Genomic DNA, 16,662 nt, shown 5'->3' on the forward strand with positions numbered 1-16,662 from the left:
ACTAAACAACAGCAAAGCTGGTAGAACAGAATCAGAGGGAACCGAATTTATACATAGTATTTGGAAAACAGATGTTTTGCAAAAATATGTCTCACTTTGCCTGACGGTTAATACTACATCAAATTTTTGAAGGACAGAAGTGATTTAAATTCCTTTAGCTTAAATGATTACAGATAATAGAATAAAACCACTAAAAGGCATGTGGTACCTGGATTCATGCTGCCAAGTAGAACATTCAATTCATACCTAAGCTAAATCACTCACTTTTAAGCTAAAGAGGGTGACCTACTATCTAAGAAAACCTTAGTGAGGCTCCATGGCTTGTCTTCTTTGTCAAGCATGGGAAATCTTACAGCGTTGATCCCAAGCACTTTTCTGACCCTCTTTTCAATCATTTGAATCACTGTGGTATGTCGCTGTCATTGAACGTCTGGTGCCCAAAGCCTTAAAAGCTTCAGGATCCACTCTGACAGAAGAGACAAAAAATGATATAATAAGAAGAATAGAGTGAAATCATGTTTATCAGCACTGAAACTGAAAAACAGTCACCTTCAAGTAAGATGTCAACTTAAAGGAGAGTCAACAATAGTTATGAAAATCCATCCCTGATGCTAGAGGAAAAATAGATCTGATGAGAAAAAATGTTTCTATAACTCATTTCAAGAATGGAAATTACTAATTATTCATTACATGTGTGTGTATGCTAAATCACTTCAGTTTGTCTGACTCTTTGTGACCCTATGGACTGTAACCTGTCAGGCTCCTTTGTCCATGGGGATTCTCCAGGCAAAAATAGTGGAGTGGGTTGCCATGCTTTCTCCTGGGGATCTTCCAACCCAGGGATAGGACCTGTGTCTCTTATTATCTCCAGCACTGTCAGTCAGGTTCTTCGCCACTAGTGCCACCTGATAAGCCCATTCATTACATGTGATAGTTGCTCAGTTGCATCTGACTCTGCGACCCCATGGACTACACTGTCTGTGATATTCTCCAGGCCAGAATACTGGAGTGGGTAGCCATTCCCTTCTCCAGGGGATTTTTCCCAACCCAGGGATTGAACCTAGGTCTCCTACATTGCAGGCAGATTCTTTACCAACTGAGTCACCAGGGAAGCCCAAGAATACTAGAATGGGTAGCATTTTCTTTCTCCAGGGGATTTACCCAACCCAGGGTTGAACCAGGATCTCATGCACTATAGGCAGATTCTTTACCAGCTGAGCTACCAGGGAAGCATCTCAATTCATTACATGTGGTAATAACTAAAGACCAGATCATATAACAAATCCATCAAGATTTCTCCTCACAGCCCTCTGAAAACTTGTTAATAATTGACAGACTCATGCTCCATAAAGCCAGCTCATCAGCAAAAGCCTCACTCCAGAAAACACCCTGCTTTTGTTAAGGTCACCCAGTCAAAAATCTGCTTTGGCAGGGCTACTTATTTCTGAACTCAGAATTTCTAAAAGTGATATACGGATTAGAGTTTTGTTTTGTTCAAACAAACTGCTTATAAACATGGGTCCTTCTTCCAGATCCTGACTGATAGTCTTTACCTGCGCTAAGTACGTATGAAGTCTGCCATCCCCCTCTGTTATTTTCCAAGGAATAGATTTTCTACAACCTGTAATTAGCATACTCTAGAGGACAAAGTAATTGTAAATGCCAAATGCACTCACAAACTGGAAATCCTAGTTAATATTCTTTCTTGTTCCATAATATGTTAATTTCAGATAATTATTAAAATATAAATATATGCATTCAAAAATCATATTGAAAACTTATAAACTCTAGATTATATATCTCTAGGATTCTGCAGACTTTAGTTGGACATCAACACTGTGTGCAAATCTAAACAATTGTGTTTATACAGCTAGAATATACATCCCCATCCTCCGTTGATCATCTGAAATCTGAGCCTATGGAAAGAGTATCTGAACACTAGTTGGGGCTGAGATGCTGTATTATGTGAGTCAATCAGGATCAGGAACTCTGCTTTGCTCAGAGAGACTAAGAAAACCTGAAGGACCCTATGTGTTACACATAGAAGTTTAATGCAGGTGTATACTGTTTTGTCTATCCCTTCATTCAATATATATTCACCTAACCTTATCTTACAGCAGGACTCTGTAAGAGGTGCTTGACATAGATTGCATTGCCCTTTAGCACGCTTGATTTAGGGATGGTTTTCACAAAAGTGTGTTAGAGATCAAAGGCTGGATGATCAAGAGTTATTCGAAATGTGACTGAACAGCTCTCCAGAACTGAGCTGAGGGCCACTGCATAAATGGTACTTGTTGTAATCATGATTTCTTCTGCACAACTTTACATGGGCATTCACTGAATATTTTAAAGTCTACTTAAGTGCTGCCACAGTTGTAACATTATAAACAACATAGATGCAAGTATCCCCAGATGAAAGTTCAGTTGACTAGGAAATGCAGACATTAAAAGTGTAATTGCGCTGAAACGAGGAGATGCTATGGGAATGGAATCACAGGGTCCTCTGAGAGTATACAGAAGGAGGACCTTGCACCTCAAAGAAGTAATTCTCAAAACAGTGAAATCCAAGTGAAACAGGCAAGGAGAGAAGCAGTTCTTGAAAGGGATGTGACAAAATGTGCTTTGCGTAGAATTAGTCCAAATAGAAAGTTCCATTTGTCCCTCTTGAAACCTGAATTTCTACTCAACAGACAGAACTATGAAACTGGACAAAAAAAATCACCATTTTGGAAACTAGCTTTTATCCCTCCTACTGTGTATCTTTGACAACAACATTGTGATTGTTGTTGTTCATTTGCTAAGTTACGTCCTACTCTTTGAACCCATGGACTGCAGCACACCAGGCTCCTCTGTGCTTCACTGTCTCCCAGAGTTTGCCCAAATTCATGTCCACTGAGTTGGTGATGATATCTAACTATCTTATCCTCTGCCACCCCCTTCTCCTTTTGCCTCGAATATTTCCCAACACTGGGATCTTTTCCAATGAGTCGGTTTTTCGCATCATGTGGCCAAAGTATTGGTGCTTCAGCTTCAGCATCAGTCCTTCCAATCAGTATTCAGGGTTAATCTCCTTTAGGGTTGACTGGTTTGATCTCCTTGCTATCCAAGGGTCTCTCAAGAATCTTCTGCAGCACCATGATTTGAAAGTATCAGTTATTTGGTGCTCAGCCTGTTTTGTAGTCTAACTCTCACATCTGTACACAACTGCTGGGAAAGCCATAGTTTGACTATTTGGATCTCTGTTGGCAAAGTGATGTCTCTGCTTTTAAATATGCTGTCTAGGTTTTTCATAGCTTTCCTTCCATGGAGCAAGTGTCTTTTTTAAAAAATTAATTTATTTTTTATTGAAGGAGCAAGTGTCTTTTAATTTCATGTCTGCAATCACCATTCACAGTGATTGTGGAGCCCAAGAAAATATTAATAAATTCTGTCACGGCTTAGAACTTTTCCCCTTCTACTTACCATGAAGTGATAAGACCAGATGCCATGATCTTAGGTTTGTTTTTTTTTTTTAACTGATTATCAAGCCAGCTTTTCCAATATCCTCTTTGACCCTCACCCATAGTTTCTTTAGTTCCTCTTCACTTTTTACCATTAGAGTGTTATTATCTGCATATTGGAGGCTGTTAATATTTCTCCAGAAAATCTTAATTCCAGCTTGTAATTCATCCAGCCTAGTATTTTGCATGATGACCTCTGCACATAAGTGAAATAAACACGATTATAGTATATATCCTTGTAGTACTTCTTTCCCAATTTTGAACTTCTCTGTTGTTACATGTCTGGTTTAACTGTTGCTTCTTGACCTGAATACAGATTTTCAGGAGACAAGTAAGGTGGTCTGGCATTCCCATCTCTTTAAGAATTTTCCACAGCCTGTGATTCACATACAGTCTTTCTTGTGGTCAGTTAAGTAGAAGCAGTTGTTTTTCTTGGATTCCCTTGCTTCCTCTCCAATCCAAAGAATGCTGGAAATTTGATCTTTGGTTCCTCTGTCTGACAAGTTGCATCTTGCATTTTTATTTCCTAAAATAACTTGTATGTTTTGTCATTCTCTGACTCCTTTTCCATTACTACTACAATCCAGGTAAAAATCTGTGTCATTGTTTGTCCTTGTATTTGAAAACTATAAACAGTATATTTGAGGTATGACATCTGCAGTTTGGCACTACATCACATTCTTTTTGTGCCTTGCTAGCACAGTGCCTGCCACATGTAGGTGGTTAATAAATGTTTAGCAAATAAATATAGGACTCTTGACTATATTAGTCAAGGCCAGTGATGAGAAATGATAGAATTAAGGACTAAAGTTTTTTGTGAGAAGAGGTATAGCCTTTCATTTTGTTGTTGTTCAGTTGACAAGTCGTGTCTGACTCTTTGCTAGCCCATGAAATGCAGCATGCCAGGATTCCCTGTCTCTTGTTATCTCCCAAAGGCAATAAAAATATCCTTTGGTTTCATATTCCAAAATTTTTACATTCACAAATTATGTAGGTGAATCTCCAGGTAAGGTGTTGGGAAAGTAAGAATGCATTAAAGGAACAAGCTCTTGTGATTTCTCAGATCCAGAGATTATATGCTATTTTAATCCCAGATTCCCCAGACAGTGGACCATGAGATGAAAGCCAACAATAATCTTAAATTAGTAAAGAATAATCCCAGCAAGGTAGAAATAAAACAAGCTGGATTATAGAGAGAATACAAGGTGGTGTATTAGTACACTAGCCACTGCTGCTTGTTGAATCTGGAAGAGACACAGTTGGCACTTTCACGTGCTTAGCCATCAGGATGCCATAAGCCAGACTGTACAGAGAGATGATGCCCCTACATAGGGAGGGAAAAAAGAACAGGGCAGCAGAGGATGAGGTTGTTGGATGGCATCACCAACTCAAGGGACATGAACCTGAGCTGACTCCAGGAGACAGAGGAGAACAGGGAAGCCTGGTGTGCTGCAGTCCATGGGGTTGCAAAGAGTCAAACATGACTTACTGACTGAACAACAATAAGAGAGGAAAAAAGAGATTGTTCATTTCCCTGTTCTATCTGACTTCCAATGCCACATTATTCATAGTATCTCATGAGAGGATTAACATTACTATTCTAGTTTTGCATTAGCTGGTGCATTTGGCAGTGGCAGGAAGCCAGACTGTATGTCTTGCGAAATAGCCTTTTAATTACATCTAGAAGGTACCAGAAGATTTGGGTCTTTTATGAGGAGGCAGCAGTACCTTGAACAGAGAAAGGGACTGAGGGTTATGAAGACAGTGATGCTGAAAGAATTTGAGGAACTCTGTGAAAGGTGTTTGATAGATTTGCCAAGCAAAATTTCTAGCAGAGAAATAACAACTTCACATTCCAGTATTTAAAAGCCGATTTGCCTGACATATATAATTTAATGGAAAAATTGTTTTTTTCATGGGACTAGAGAATGAGCAATAATATCCATGTGGCTAGTCAGCAATTTCTTCATTTTCTAACCTCTAACCTTCAGCAAGAAGAAAACAATGACAACATGTATCTGAATGAATGGTTCCCCAGCATATAATTTTGTCTTCTGAAATGTAAATTATCTCAATATAGTGGTAGCATTAGAAGTGGCATTCTAGGTATATTCATATTTTACCTTTCTATACTTTGTTTCTTATGAATATAGCTCTACTTGCGGATAATGATAACAGCCTATAACTTGTTTCTATTCTTAATTGTGACATACTGATATATATTTGTATTTATTGTATTGTCTAGCAGAAATTAATTCATTTATGACATATTCACTTCGTTAATGAACTTACTTTTGTAAAATATGAAGTTGCTTAAACTGATAATTTTTGTAAATTAAAAAATAATTAAATTCAATTAAATAAATTAAATTTTAAAATTAAATTTTTTAATTTAAATAAAATTTATATTTTTGTTAAAGAAATAATCTTTGTTAAAACATAAACTCATTATCAGAAAGTAAGGATTTAAAACATTATATTTAAATTTTAGTTGTAGTTATACACATATTGTATTGTTGTTTCCAGAAAAACAGAATCAGAAGGATACATAAATAGGTACGTAATAGGTAGATAGATAGATAGATAGATAGATTTATCATGAAGAATGGGTTTAGACGGTCATGAAAACTAATAGTCCCACAATCTGCCATCTACAACCTGGAGACCAATGAACGTCTGTGGTATGATTTAGTCTGAATATGAAGATCTAGAAAGTAGGAGGGCCAATGATGTAAATTTCTGTCCAAGGGCAGAGGAGTAAATAAAATGTCCCACCAGAAGCAGTAAGGCAGGAAGAAAAAGAGTGAATTTCTCCTTCCTCTGCCTGTGATCTAGTCAGACTCTCACTTACATTGGGGAAGGACAAATACATTACTGAGTCCATGTCTCAAATTCTAATTTCATCCAGAAACACACTCACAGACACATCAGAAATAAATTTTAATCTGAGCACCGAACACTCTTGACCACACAAGTTGACACAAAAAATTAAAAATCACATGTATTAAAGGAATGTGTGTGATTATACGTGTGTGTGTGTGTGTGTGTGTGTGTGTGTGTGTGTGTGCTTCTTCTTGTTCAGTCGCTCAGTAATGTCCAACTCTTTGTGACCCCATGAACTGCAGCATACTGGGCCTCCCAACCCCCAGAGTTTACCCAAACTCATGTCCATTGATTCAGTGATGCCATCCGGCCATCTCATCCTCTGTCGTCCCCTTCTCCTCCTGCCTTCAATCTTTCCCAGCATCAGGATCTTTTCTAATGAATCAGATCTTTGCATCAAGTGGTCCAATACTGGTGATTCTGCATCAGTCCTTTTAATGAATATTCAGGACTGATTTACTTTAGGATTGACTGGTTTGATCTCCTTGCAAGCCATTGAACTCTCAAGAGTCTTCTCTAACACCACAGTTCAAAAGCATCAGTCCTTCAGTGCTCAGCCTCTTTATGGTCCAGCTCTCACATCCATACATGACTAATGGAAAAACCATAGCTTTGACTATATAGACATTTGTTGGCAAAGTAATATCTCTGCTTTTTAATATTTTGTCTAGGTTGGTCATCACTTTTCTTCCAAGGAGCAAGCATCTTAATTTCATGGCTGCAGTCACCATCCGCAGTGATTTTGGAGCCTAAGATAATAAAATCTGTCGTTGTTTCCACTGTTTTCCTATCTATTTGCCAAGAAGTGAAGGGACCAGATCACATGATCTTAGTTTTTTATTTTTATTTCGTTTTATTTTTTTTTTTAAATTTTTATTTTTACTTTATTTTACTTTACAATACTGTATTAGTTTTGCCATACATTGACATGAATCCACCACGGGTGTACATGCGTTCCCAAACTTGAACCCCCCTCCCACTTCCCTCCCCATAACATCTCTCTGGGTCATCACCGTGCACCAGCCCCAAGCATGCTGTATCCTGCGTTGGACATAGACTGGCAATTCGATTCTTACATGATAGTATACCTGTTACAATGCCATTCTCCCAAATCATCCCACCCTCTCCCTCTCCCTCTGAGTCCAAAAGTCCGTTATACACATCTGTGTCTCCTTTGCTGTCCTGATCTTAGTTTTTTAAATGTTTTGTTTTAAGCCAGCTTTTACACCCTCCTCTTTCTCTTTCATCAAGAGACTCCTTGGTTCCTCTTCATTTTCTGCCATAAGGGTAGTATCAGCTGCATATCTGAGGTTATTGATATTTCTCCTGGCAATCTTGATTCCAGCTTGTGCTTCATCCAGTCTGGCATTTTGCATGAAGTATTCCACATATAAATTAAATAGCAGTGTGACAATATACACCCATGATGTACTCCTTCCCCAATTTGGAACCAGTCCATTGTTCCATGTCTGGTTCTAACCATTGCTTCTTGACTTGCATACAGGTTTTGCAGGAGACATGTAAAGTGATCTGGTATTCCTATCTCTTCAAGAATTTTTCACAGTTTGTTTTGATCCACACAGTGAAAGCTTTAGCGTAATCAATGAAGTGGAATTAGATGTTTTTCTGAAATTCTTTTGCTTTTTCTATGATGCAGCAGCTGTTGGCAATTTGATCTCTGGTTCTTCTTTCTCTAAATCCAGCTTGAACATATGGAAGTTCTTGGTTCATGTACTTCTGAAGTCTAGCTTGGAAAAGTTTGAGCATTACTTTGCTAGTGTGTGAAATGAGTGCAATTGTGCTGTAGTTTGGACGTTCTTTGCCATTGGCTTTTTTTGGGATTGGAATGAAAACTGACCTTTTCCAGACATGTGGCCATTGCTGAGTTTTCCAAATTTGCTGGCTTATTGAGTGCTCCACTTTCACAGCATCATCTTTTAGGATTTAAAATAACTCAACTGGAATTCCATCACCTCTAGTTTTGTTTATAGGGATGCTTCCTAAGGCCCACTTGTCTTTGCACTCCAGGATGTCTGGCTCTAGGTGAGAGATTACACCATCATGGTTATCTAGGTCATTTAGATCTTTTTTTAAAAAACAGATCTTCTTTGTATTCTTGCTACATCTTCTGCTTCTGTTAGGTCCATACCATTTCTGTCCTTTATTGTGCCCATCTTTGCATGAAATATTCCCTTGGTATCTCTAATTTTCTTGAAGAAATCTCTAGTCTTTCCCATTCTATTGTTTTCCTCTATTTCTTTGCACTGATCACTGAGGAAGGCTTTGTTATCTCTCCTTGCTCTTCTTTGTAACTCTGCATTCAAACGGGTATATCTTTCCTCTTCTTTGCCTTTAGCTTCTCTTTTTCTCAGCCATTTGTATGGTCTCTGCAGACAATCATTTTATCTTTTTGCATTTCTTTTTTGGGGATGGTTCTGATCACTGCCTCCAATACAATGTCAGGACCTCCATCCATAGGTCTTCAGGCACTCTGTCTATCAAATCTAATCCCTTGAATCTAATTGTCACTTCCACTGTATAATCATAAGGGATTTGATTTAGGTCATACCTGAATGGTCTAGTGGTTTTCCCTACTTTCTTCAATTGAAGTCTGAATTTTACAATAAGGAGTTCACGGTCTGAGTCACAGCTCCTGGTCTTGTTTTTGCTGACTGTATAGAACTTCTCCATCTTTGGCTTCAAAGAATATAATGCACATATAAGTGTTAAGTTGCTTCAGTCATGTCCAACTCTTGCAACTCCATGAACCATAGCCCACCAGGCTCCTCTCTCCATGGGATTCTCTAGGCAAGAATACTGGAGTGGGTCACCATATCCTCCTCTAGGGGCTCTTCTTGACCCAGGGATCAAACTCTCATCTCTTACATCTCTTGCATTGGCAGGCAGTTCTTTACCATTAACACTAACTGGGAAGTCTACAAATGTATATATATGAGTGAAGTTGCTCAGTCGTGTCTGACTCTTTGTGAACCAATGAACTGTAGCCTACCAGGTTCCTCCATCCATGGAACTTTCGAGGCAAGAGTACTGGAGTGGATTGCCATTTCCTTCTCCAGGGGATCTTCCTGACCAAGGGATCGCACCCAGATCTCCCAAATTGCAGGCAGACGCTTTACCGTCTGAGCTACCAAGGAAGCCCATATATATATATATATATATATATATATATATATATATATATACACACATACATACACTTGAAACAATCAGTTTTATATTTCATCACACGCATATAGTCTTTAATGCAAAGTATTAGCAGTTATTACACAAACTGTTTTGACAATCACTTATGAAATACTGTAATTACTTGGGTTTTCATTGTGAATAAGTTATATCACTTAATCTTAAAAAATGAGTTTTAATTTTTCTTGTTGGGAGAGGGTAGACTAGCTAGAAATACACACCGAGGAAACCAGAATTGAAAGAGACACATGTACCCCAATGTTCATCACAGCATTGTTTATAATAGCCAGGGCATGTAAGCAACCTAGATGTCCATCAGCAGACAAATGGATAAGAAAGCTGTGGTACATATACACAATGGAGTATTACTCAGCCATTAAAAAGAATACGTTTGAATCAGTTCTAATGAGGTGGATGAAACTGGAGCTGATTATACAGAGTGAAGTAAGCCAGAAAGAAAAACACCAATACAGTATACTAACACATATATATGGAATTTAGAAAGATGGTAATGATAACCCTATATGCAAAACAGCAAAAGAGACACAGATGTAAAGAACAGACTTTTGGACTCTTTGGGAGAGGGAGAGGGTGGGATGATTTGGGAGAATGGCATTGAAACATGTACACTATCATGTAAGAAACAAATCGCTAGTCTAGGTTTGATACAGGATACAGGATGCTTGGGGCTGGTGCACTGGGATGACCCAGAGAGATGATATGGGGAGGATGGTGGGAGGGGGGTTCAGGGTTGGGAACTCATGTACACCTGTGGTGGATTCATGTCAATGTATGGCAAAACCAATACAGTATTGTAAAGTAAAAAAATAAAATTTAAATTAAAAAATGGAAATATATATTTGTTTTGTTTTCTAGTGGAACAAAGTTAGAGGTTCTTGTCTGTATGGAGTGAACTGTTTGAAATAATTTACCAGTTTATGCTTTAGTTGCCCAATAGACAAAGAGACTGTATCCTTTGCTCCCAACCTTCACTACATGCATTACCTGGAGGTCTGTCTGGGAAAAAAAAAAAAAACAAAACAAAAAAAAAACCAACTCAGGTCTAACTCACCTTTTTAATAATATTTCTGAAACTCTCATGTATTCTGATTCTTTGAATTTTGAACCATAGCTAAAATGCACAAATCAATTGCACATTCTTTAGCTGAAGATAATTAGTCAAAACTTGCCTTCTGCACTGAGTGAGTCAAAAGAAAAATTGGTGTTCTGGTCTCTTTACTTTTAAACTGAAAATCAACATCTTGCAAATAAACACCCATCACAGTTCCATTGCCCAATAGCAAATGTAAAATTGACTGTTATCTTTACAAGACAAAATAAATCAGATTCTATTTTTTTTTTCATTTTCCAGGATGTGTTTTCTAGTATCTCTGATAAAATGGAGAATTAGAGACTCTTCTGCTATACTGGTAACATGTAATGGTAACAGTAACTGAACATGTAATGGGAGTAAAAACAAAGAATTTTTTCATTTATTTCTAGGTCTCTTTGGTTCTTTAAGTAGGTCCTTTTCCAACACACATTTTAATATTTTATGAATAAACCCATTTCAACTAATTTTTAAAAATATGTTAATATACTGTAATCATGTTCTAAAATATGTTTGGTAACAAAGTATGCTTTATTTAAAGGTGCCATTACAGAGATGTGATTTAAAGTAACAGGGAACTTGTCAAAATGTGCAAAATTTATGTTTATACTTCTGAATAACTGCAGATTTAAATAGAGTCATTACTCTATTTTCAATATCTTATCTCTGGTCTCTCCATTCTGGGTTAAATGCCTTGGCTTAAATTAAGTTTATTGAAAGTGATTTGAAATTGTGTCTTTCTAACTTGAAAATGTCCAGTCATTCTTCCCTATATTTTTCATTAAATTTGAGACAATATTTTGTAGCAATGCTGTGCAAGTTGTTTACTTCACAATGCTTTATTTTTTTTCCTACATTTTTATAAATTTGATGTTACCCAAACATAGTTTACTTTCCTATCAATCGACTTTATATATTTCCCTTTAGACACTTCCAACCTTATATCTAAAATATAGAAATGTATGACTTGGTAAAGTGACCAAGTAAAATGTAAAGATATAAATGAGTCTAACATAGCTATAAAAATGGACACATGTCTAAGCTTTTGCCAACTCATTTATTACTGAAAGAGTAAGTAAGATGTTATAACAATTTCAAGATTTTGAGAATTCTCTTTTCTTTGAGGAAGACATTTTGTGTGGAGACAGACCATATCTACCACCATTCTGAACAAGAAGGCCACATTACAGATTAATGGAAACAATTTGTATAAATTGCTGTTAAGTACCTGACATGTGGACTGATTCTTCAAACCACTTTTACTTGTGTGTGCCCTACTTTTTTTCATATCTTCTGCTGATCCATGTAAAGGGGAGAGAGTAAACTAATTTAAAAATTCTATTACTCAGTCTAACATGTAATTATTGCACATGATACATCAAGTGCTTTCGTGTGTAATCATGAAAGAGCAACAGGGACTTCCCTGGTATCCCAGTGGTTAAGACTCTGTGCTCCCTACTATAGGATACACGGGTTCGATCCTTGGTTGGGGAACCTGCATGCTGCTTGGAGAAGCAAAAATAATAATAATAAAAAAATAAAATATTGTATATTAAAAAGAGAAAGAACAAGAAGCAAGAGAGAACAGTGTCTACTTTTAAGGAACTTAAGCTTATCTTTATGTTCTGATATAGTAACAAATAACATGTCATTTAATTAAAATACTTTCAATATAATATCTGTTTTTCTATCATTCTATCAATGCAAAAAAATTAGTTCAGACTCCAAACTCTTATTTTCATTTAAAACTAGATTCTTGTCTTTATAACCAAACAAACCAAGATCAAAATATCCCAACCACATTAATATTCTGTTTTCACAGTGATGAAACTTTAAAAATGCATTTGGGCATTCAGAGATCCTAACAAAAATATGTTTAGTCAAAAACAGTTAAGTAAAGTTTGTCATGTGGAAGGGGTTACATAAGCAAACCAAGATTGAAATGTGGGCATGGTAACTGTTATATTGCAAACACATTGAAAGATAACTCATGGCATTTCATTAGTACATGCTGTCTTGATTTAGTGGGAAAAAAATGTCTTTTATATAATTTGGAAATGTATTCTATCCTTTTTAAAAGTATATTTTTTTCTTTCAGTTACTACATGCAAATATTAATGTTTCAGAATCTCAAGGTATAGGACTCTGTGCAATGTGTTATATGTTTGAAACCTTTTATAACACTCTTTTGTTGTTCAGTTGCCAAGCCATGTCTGATTTTTTGTGACCCCATGGTCTGCAACATGCCAGTTTTCTCTGTCCCTCACCATCTCCTGGAGTTTGTCCCAGTTCATGCCCATTGAATCACTGATGCCATCTGACCATCTCACCCTCTGTTGCCCTCTTCTCCTTCTGCCTGCAAATTTTCCCAGCATCAGGATCGTTTCCAATGAGTGGGCTGTTTGCATTAGGTAGCCACGTACTGGAGCTTCAGCTTCAGCATCAGTCCTTCCAAAGAATATTTAGGGTTGATTTCCTTTAAAATGACTCATTTGATCCTTTTGCTTTCCAGGGGACTCTCAAGAGTTTTCTCCAACAGCACAGTTAGAAAGCATGAGTTCTTCAGTATTCAGCCTGTTTTTTTAATATCCAGCTCCAACATTCATATATGACTACTAGAAAAAGCATCGCTTTGACTATATGGACCTTTTGGGCAAAGTAATGTCTCTGTCTAACTTTGTCATAGCTTTCTTGACAAGAAGCAATTGTCTTCTGACTTCATGGCTGCAGTCATTTTAGAGCCCAAAAAGAGGGAAACTGTCACTGTTTCCACTTTTTTCCTTTTACACACACACACACAAACACACATACACACACACACACAAGGCAAGTTTTAAGATCAAGCTAAATACAATTAGATATACTAATTAGTTTGAAGGAATGTTTCCTTGGGGCAAAATGCATTTATTCTCCTTTTATAAAAGTCCAAAATAGTCTGAATATAGAATCAGTTTTCTGACACACAAAAGTATGATTAATGCATTATATCTTGAGTGAGTTTCAATTTATCCAGTTAATCAAATCTAGAGGAAATTGATAAATAAATGTTCATTATACAAGAATTTAATCCAAGACTTTGGATGCTTGGTGAAATATATCTTTTCAGGTCCTAAGAAATCAGCCTCAGGAACTTGGCAAAGAAACTTATGAAACATCCTTGAGCTTCAAAACTATGAGTTCTATTTTTATTGCAGCAATATTGAAAGTGAAAGTGAAGTCGCACAGTCATGTCCAACTCTTTGCGACTCTATGGACTGTAGCCTACCAGGCTTCTCCGTCCATGGGATTTTCCAGGCAAGCTAATTAGCACATAGTTTTGGAGCCCATCAGTGACACTAACTTTTGGTGGGCGATAAAGTATGGTAGGCCAACAATTGCAGTAGACTGTGATAATGAAACAAACTGTAGAAACAGAAGCTAGGGCAAATTTTTAAACACTCTAAGCAAAGATCGCACCTTTTCAGAAAATTGCCTGTGAACTCTCAAATTTATGTAGGTGTGTCTATCGAAGTTTTACAATATAATTTTATATAATGCACCTAGGAAGGTCTTAAATTTTGATTCATATATTCACTTTTTGTTTGTGTTCTGATTAAAATTGTTGTAGACTCAGATGAATATGAAAGCTTCCTATAGTTTTACTTTGAATTGCATCCTCTGGAAAATAAAATTCATTAAGGTATTACCAAGTGGTTAAGTAACATTATAGAATTCCTAAAAAGAGTGATATTATCATGACATTTACACTATGGTTGGCACAGCTGTAAAAGTAAAATGATTACAACTGCCTAAATAAGTAAATAAACAAAAAGCCCCTCATTCTTAATAGATTTCATGTTCAATTATTTAACAAAATTTGCCAATGGAATTTATCATTGTGAGATTTGTTACAAATATGGGAAAATAAATTTAATTAGATTGTGCTTATTAGACCCATAAGACTTAAGGAAATAATTGTATAATAACAGTTTTGATCTCCAAATTAAGATCTATGTTATAAACATACCATTAATTACAAATTTGTTGAAGAAATAAAAGAAAGGAATCATATTTCATCATAGAAGAAAATATCATCAGACAGGAGATATGTTTCTAATTTCTTTCTCTAAGTATATTCTATAAAATGTGATATGAAAATTTGAGTAGCCATGAATTGTTGCCATTTGTTTGCATCTTGGCTGAAAAACAACTGTTGTTTTTTTTTTTTTTGAAAAACAACTTTAAATGCTTGATCATTTTGAGGATATGTGTGAACTCTCTGTATACTCATAAGGGAGCCAGCTCCCTTGGAAATCTCCCAACCCTTTTAATTATCGGGCTCAGTTTAAAAATAGCATGCTGTGATAGTATTAAAGACATTGAAGATCTTCAAGTTTGGAAAGAATCCAAGGGGAATGGTTTCCCAAGAGGTGCAGTGGTAAAGAACCTGCCTGCCAATGGAGGAGATACAAGAGATAACGGTTTGATCCCTGGGTTGGGAAGATCCCCTGAAATATGAAATGGTAAAGAATTCCAGAATTCTTGTCTGGAAAATTCCGTGGACAAGAAGCCCGGTAAGCTAGTGTCCATGGGGTTGCAAAGAGTCAGACATGCTGAGCACACATGCACAATGGGAATGGTAAAAATATAAACTGGAAACTCATGTAATTTTCTTAAATGCATATAAAGAGAGATAACATCTGCTGTGTGAAGACTAAATATCTGCATGATATACCCATTCAAGTTTCCCTAGGAAAGGCAAAATTATTGCAATTTCCTAAAATTGAACTCTTCATGAATGAACATTGTTATTTATAAGAACATCTGATAAGTTGATAGGAGGACTTAAATTATCCCAACTGCCTAACCAATATCCATTCTCTTTATCCTGCTTAGAAAGAGAAGTCTAATTTATTTGTATTGGCTATTAGACCTAATTATTAGCAAATGTGTTTTCAAACTCGTTTACACTAAAGTCAATAATGGCACGAGAGTCAACTGTTCAGAACAGGTGAAAATGCAAGTCTATGACATTTGTCTACCTCCACATTCCACGTGAATGGCTGACATAGAAGTAGAACCGTTCTCATGAGCTTAAAGGAACAAAAGCCCAAAACAAGATGGATAGAGAAGGGAGTTAAAAAATATTGTGGGATTCTAATGAGTCATTTGCAGTGTAGTGAATATAAATAACTGCCACCCAGTTCTACCCCATCTCAAATAACTGAGATGTGTCTTCCCCCAGCTGCTGGAAGCAATGGCATGGATTACTCTCAGCTGAATCCCAACCTCTAGATTTTCCCTCAGCTGAAGTGAACTGCTTTGTCCAATGCAGAGAAGCTGATATGCAGCAACCAGATGATATGGAGACTTGGTATAAAGCTACATCCTCTCACCCCAGATTGAAAGAATAGTGATATGCCCTCCTAGCTCTGCTGCTCCCCTAAGATGGACTGAGAGCTCAGATGCAACTGGATCATAGGATAATTCAACTTCTATCCAATCCTCTTCCCTTTGTATCACCTCCAAGCATTAATCATGAGAGCATTTTGAATAACTTTTGTGCTTGCAAATTCCAGCAAGTGCATTTAATAAGCATTTACTATGCTTCCATCTTTCTAACTAAACAAAATAAATACTCATAGTGTAATTTTTTAACCTATAGGAAAGTCACTGCTGTGCATAAACATTTTGATTAGTGTTCTTAAAAGGATTATCAGTTCAGTTCAGTCGCTCAATCGTGTCCAGCTCTTAGTGACCCCAGATACTGCAGCACACCAGGCATCCCTGTCCATCACTAACTCCTGGAGCTTACTCACACTCAAGTCCATCGAGCTGGTGATGCCATCCAACCATCTCAGCCTCTGTCATCCCCCTTCTCCTTCTGTCTTCAATATTGCCCAGCATCAGGGTTTTTTCTAAGAAGTCAGTGCTTCACATGGCAAAAGTATTGGAGCTTCAGCTTCATCATCAGTCCTTCCAATG

Source organism: Budorcas taxicolor, chromosome 20 (genome assembly GCF_023091745.1).
Source record: "Budorcas taxicolor isolate Tak-1 chromosome 20, Takin1.1, whole genome shotgun sequence".
Classification (NCBI taxonomy): domain Eukaryota; kingdom Metazoa; phylum Chordata; class Mammalia; order Artiodactyla; family Bovidae; genus Budorcas; species Budorcas taxicolor.